This window comes from Ranitomeya imitator, chromosome 4 (genome assembly GCF_032444005.1).
Source record: "Ranitomeya imitator isolate aRanImi1 chromosome 4, aRanImi1.pri, whole genome shotgun sequence".
NCBI lineage: Eukaryota > Metazoa > Chordata > Amphibia > Anura > Dendrobatidae > Ranitomeya > Ranitomeya imitator.
The window spans coordinates 476018882-476024881 of record NC_091285.1 but is presented as its reverse complement, the minus strand read 5'-3'; positions in this window follow the sequence as shown (position 1 = coordinate 476024881).

The following is a 6000-nucleotide window of genomic DNA, read 5'->3' as shown; positions in this document are numbered from 1 at the left end:
GGGGAGAAGGAAATGCCAAAATGCCTGAAGTCCAGTGTCAAGTACCCACAGTCAGTGATGGTGTGGGGTGCCATGTCAGCTGCTGGTGTTGTTCCACTGTGTTTCATCAAGGGCAGGGTCAATGCAGCTAGCTATCAGGAGATTTTGGAGCACTTCATGCTTCCATCGGCTGAAATGCTTTATGGAGATGAAGATTTCATTTTTCAGCACGACCTGGCACCTGCTCACAGTGCCAAAACCACTGGTAAATGGTTTACTGACCATGGTATTACTGTGCTCAATTGGCCTGCCAACTCTCCTGACCTGAACCCCATAGAGAATCTGTGGGATATTGTGAAGAGAAAGTTGAGAGACGCAAGACCCAACACTCTGGATGAGCTTAAGGCCGCTATTGAAGCATCCTGGGCCTCCATAACATCTCAGCAGTGTCACAGGCTGATTGCCTCCATGCCACGCGGCATTGAAGCAGTCATTTCTGCCAAAGGATTCCCGACCAAGTATTGAGTGCATAACTGAACATTATTATTTGTTGGTTTTTTTGTTTGTTATTAAAAAACACTTTTATTTGATTGGATGGGTGAAATATGCTAATTTATTGAGACAGGTTTTTTGGGTTATCAGGAGTTGTATGCCAAAATCATCAGTATTAAAACAATAAAAAACCTGACAAATTTCAGTTGGTGGATAATGAATCTATAATATATGAAAGTTTAATTGTAATCATTACATTATGGTAAATAATGAAATTTAACACTATATGCTAATTTTTTGAGAAGGACCTGTAGGTGATAAGGGACAGCCTTGGCGAGTGCCTCTATGAATAGGGAAGTGCAGGGAGGAGAAGCCGTTATATCGTACATATGCAGAAGGGGAGCTATAAAGGGCCTGAATCATTGTAAGAAAGTAAGGAGGGAAACCCCATTTCCGCAAGACCGCAAACAGATAAGACCAAGAAATAGAGTCAAAGGCTTTTTTAATGTCAAGCGACAATAACATGCTTGGTAAATTGTGCTGTTTGCAATGGTGCAACAGGTGAGAGACTCTTCTTATATTATCTGATGCTTGTCTTTTGGGAATGAAACCTACCTGGTCTCTATGTATTATGGCTCCCAGACCCAAGTTTAGACGTTGGGATAGAATCTTGGCTAATATTTTAAGGTCTATGTTAATTAGGGATATTGGTCTGTAGTTAGACCATACTAACTGATCCGAATTAGGCTTTGGTATCATAGACACAGCTGCTATTAATGATGCCTCTCCAGGTTTATTACCGTCTCTCAAGGAGTTAAAGTAATTGGTAAGATGGGGTATCAGAAGTGGGGCATATTTTTTATAATATAGGGCTGTAAAACCATCCGGGCCGGGCTTTTTATTGACTTTCAATTGTTGGATAGCTAACTCTATGTCGTTAGAGGAAATAGGTTGGTTCAGCGAATCAATCAAACTTGGGCCAAGAGCCGGGAGTGGGACGGAGTCCAAGAAAGCTTCCAGCTCCCCTGAATCGACAGTTGAAGTGGTGCTTTAATTGTTTTAATTTCTGCTGAAACAATTGCGTGATCTTCAGCGGGTTGGACGTGATTCCTGAGGGGGTACGTAATCTTACTGGGGGACGGGGTTGGGGTAGGCATTTTAACCGACGTGCTAAATTGGAGTTGTTTTTATTATTGAGGGCATAAAACCGTTGTTGGGACCAGCGTAAGGCTCGGTCAGCGTTTTCAGATAGACAGAGGTCAAGTTCAGTTCGGGCGTGGGTGAGATTTCTATATATGTCAGGGGATGGCGAATTCTTTAATTGAGTCTCAAGCACTGATACCCTGTCCTCCAATTCAGCCATCTTCGCACATCTCTCTTTTTTCTTGCAGGAGGCCACTTGAATACAGAGGCCTCTCAATACTGCCTTATGCGCTTCCCACAAAGAAATATGGGTAGAAGTTGATTGAAGATTTAAAGAAAAATACTCTTCTAGGTGAGCTTTTAATTTCAAATTGATATCAGGGTAGGAGAGCAGAGAGTCGTGCAGGATCCAATTATATGATTGCGGTTTAGGGTGCAGCGCGGAACATATAAGCAAGATTGGGGAATGATCAGACCATGGGGTGGAAAGGATGGAGACATTAGAGACGTTAGGAATGAAGGATGGATGTGAAAATATGTGGTCTATTCTGGTATGGACTAAGTGTCGCGGAGAAAAATACGTGTAATCTCTCTGTGAGGGGTGCAAGTCCCTCCACAGGTCCACCCACTGGTATTGGGAGAGGAGTTTATTAAGGGAGGACGAGTCTGCCGATGGGAGAGGCGATGGAATAGTAAGGGATTGTGTAATTGTTGACCTATCCAAATGGGGTTTGAGTATACAGTTAGAATCGCCGCACAGTACCGTAGCTCCTTGGGCGTGCTCGGTGATTAATTCACATAATTGAGAGAAAAAGGCAGTTTGATGGGTGTTAGGGGCATAGCATGAAACAATGGTTACCAGTTCGTCCGAAATGGTGCCTGTAACTATCAAGTAACTACCTTCTTTATCGGCTACTAAAGATTTAAAGACAAAAGGGACGGACCTCTTAAAGCAAATGGCAACGCCTTTAGTCTTATTTGGGTCATTAGCTAAATAATATAATGGGTAGGAAGCGGATAAGAACTTAGGATAAGAACTGGCCGAGAAGTTTGTCTCTTGGAGACAGACCACGTCAGCCCGTTGAGACCTATAATAGCGAAAGGCCTTGGTACGTTTGTGTGGAGAATGAAAACCGCGTACGTTGTGTGAAATGATCGTTAGCGGCATGATAAAGGGATGTGGGGTTCGCCTATGGTAGCCATCTTTCGTGGTTTGGGGTTGGAAATGAAAGAGTCCTCTTGGTTCAGGGAAGATAGATAGTGTTTACTCGGGTGGGGAATTTGGGAGGAGCAGTGGGTGGTCGGGTATAACTGGGATATAAGAGTAAGGCCGGCGTCACACACAGCGTAAAACAATACGGTCCGTATATTACGGCCGTAATACGCTGAAAAGTCCCGAAAAAAGTGGTCCGTAGCTCCTCCGTAGGCAGGGTGTGTCAGCGTTTTTTGCGCATGGCATCCTCCGTATGTAATCCGTATGGCATCCATACTGCGTGGTTTTCTCGCAGGCTAGCAAAACCAACATACCGCTATAGAAGTGATCCATGTGTCCCAAAAAGAAAAGAAAATATATATATACTGTCTATATATATATATATATATATATATATATATATATATATATATATATATATATATATATATGTCAGTAGACACATATATTAGAGAGAAAAGCCGGTAATTCAGTGCGGTGTACAGTAAAATCACACTGACAGCTTACAGTAGAATAGGTAGAATAAATGTGTACACATAGAATAGGTATATATATATATATATGTCAGTGAGACACATATGTGTATATATATTAATATTTATTCCAGCGCTAGACAGCTTGAAAGCCGGTAATTCAATTACCGGCTTTTTCCTTCTCCTTCCTAAAACCCGACATGATTTGAGACATGGTTTACATACAGTAAACCATGTCTTCTCTCCATTTTTTTGCAGATTCCACACTACTAATGTCAGTAGTGTGTATCTGCAAAATTTGGCCGTTCTAGCTCTTAAAATAAAGGGTTAAATGGCGGAAAAAATTGGCGTGGGCTCCCGCGCAATTCTCTCCGCCAGAGTAGTAAAGCCAGTGACTGAGGGCAGATATTAATAGCCTGGAGAGGGTCCACGGTTATTGGCCCCCCCCTGGCTAAAAATATCTGCCCCCAGCCACCCCAGAAAAGGCACATCTGGAAGATGCGCCTATTCTGGCACTTGGCCACTCTCTTCCCATTCCCGTGTAGCGGTGGGATATGGGGTAATGAAGGGTTAATGCCACCTTGCTATTGTAAGGTGACATTAAGCCTAATTAATAATGGAGAGGCGTCAATTATGACACCTATCCATTATTAATCAAATACTAGTAAAGGGTTAAATAAAACACAAACACATTTTTTAAAATTATTTTAATGAAATAAAAACAATGGTTGTTGCAGTATTTTATTCAACGCCCAATCCAGTCACTGAAGACCCTCGTTCTGTGAGTAAAAAAACATAATAAACCAACAATATACTTACCCTCCGCAGATCTGTAACGTCCAACGATGTAAATCCTTCTGAAGGGGTTAAAACATTTTGCAGCAAGGAGCTGTGCTAATGCAGGCTGCTCCTCGCTGCAAAACCCCAGGGAATGAGGCTAAAAATAGATCAATGATCTATATTTAGCTTCATTTGCGGTGAGGCGCCCTCTGCTGGCTGTTCATAGATCGTGGGAAATTACCTAGAAAGCCAGGGAGCTTTCTAGGTAATTTCCCACGATCTATGAACAGCCAGCAGAGGGCGCTTCACCGCAAATGAAGCTAAATATAGATCATTGATCTATTTTTAGCCTCATTCCCTGGGGTTTTGCAGCGAGGAGCAGCCTGCATTAGCACAGCTCCTTGCTGCAAAATGTTTTAACCCCTTCAGAAGGATTTACATCGTTGGACGTTACAGATCTGCGGAGGGTAAGTATATTGTTGGTTTATTATGTTTTTTTACTCACAGAACGAGGGTCTTCAGTGACTGGATTGGGCGTTGAATAAAATACTGCAACAACCATTGTTTTTATTTCATTAAAATAATTTTAAAAAATGTGTTTGTGTTTTATTTAACCCTTTACTAGTATTGGATTAATAATGGATAGGTGTCATAATTGACGCCTCTCCATTATTAATTAGGCTTAATGTCACCTTACAATAGCAAGGTGGCATTAACCCTTCATTACCCCATATCCCACCGCTACACGGGAATGGGAAGAGAGTGGCCAAGTGCCAGAATAGGCGCATCTTCCAGATGTGCCTTTTCTGGGGTGGCTGGGGGCAGATATTTTTAGCCAGGGGGGGGCCAATAACCGTGGACCCTCTCCAGGCTATTAAAGGGACTCTGTCACCTGAATTTGGCGGGACTGGTTTTGGGTCATATGGGCGGAGTTTTTGGGTGTTTGATTCACCCTTTCCTTACCCGCTGGCTGCATGCTGGCTGCAATATTGGATTGAAGTTCATTCTCTGTCCTCCATAGTACACGCCTGCGCAAGGAAAGATTACCTTGTGCAGGCATGTACTACGGAAGACAGAGAATGAACTTCAATCCAATATTGCAGCCAGCATGCAGCCAGCAGGTAAGGAAAGGGTGAATCAAACACCCGAAAACTCCACCCATATGACCCAAAACCAGTCCCGCCAAATTCAGGTGACAGGTTCCCTTTAATATCTGCCCTCAGTCACTGGCTTTACTACTCTGGCGGAGAAAATTGCGCGGGAGCCCACGCCAATTTTTTCCGCCATTTAACCCTTTATTTTAAGAGCTAGAACGGCCAAATTTTGCAGATACACACTACTGACATTAGTAGTGTGGAATCTGCAAAAAAAATGGAGAGAAGACATGGTTTACTGTATGTAAACCATGTCTCAAATCATGTCGGGTTTTAGGAAGGAGAAGGAAAAAGCCGGTAATTGAATTACCGGCTTTCAAGCTGTATAGCGCTGGAATAAATATTAATATATATACATATATGTGTCTCACTGACATATATATATATGTATATATATATATATATATACCTATTCTATGTGTACACATTTATTCTACCTATTCTACTGTAAGCTGTCAGTGTGATTTTACTGTACACCGCACTGAATTACCGGCTTTTCTCTCTAACAGCGCTGCGTATTTCTCGCAAGTCACACTGCTTGTCCGTGTGTAATCCGTATTTTTCACGCTTCCATAGACTTTCATTGGCGTATTTCTTGCGCAGTACGGTGACAAACGCAGCATGCTGCGATTTTGTACGGCGTAGAAAGCCGTATCATACTGATCAGTAAAATACGGCAAATAGGAGCAGGGGCATAGAGAATAATTGTGCCGTATTTTTTGCGAGTTTTACGGACGTAGATTCTGCGCTCTTACGTCCGTAAAAC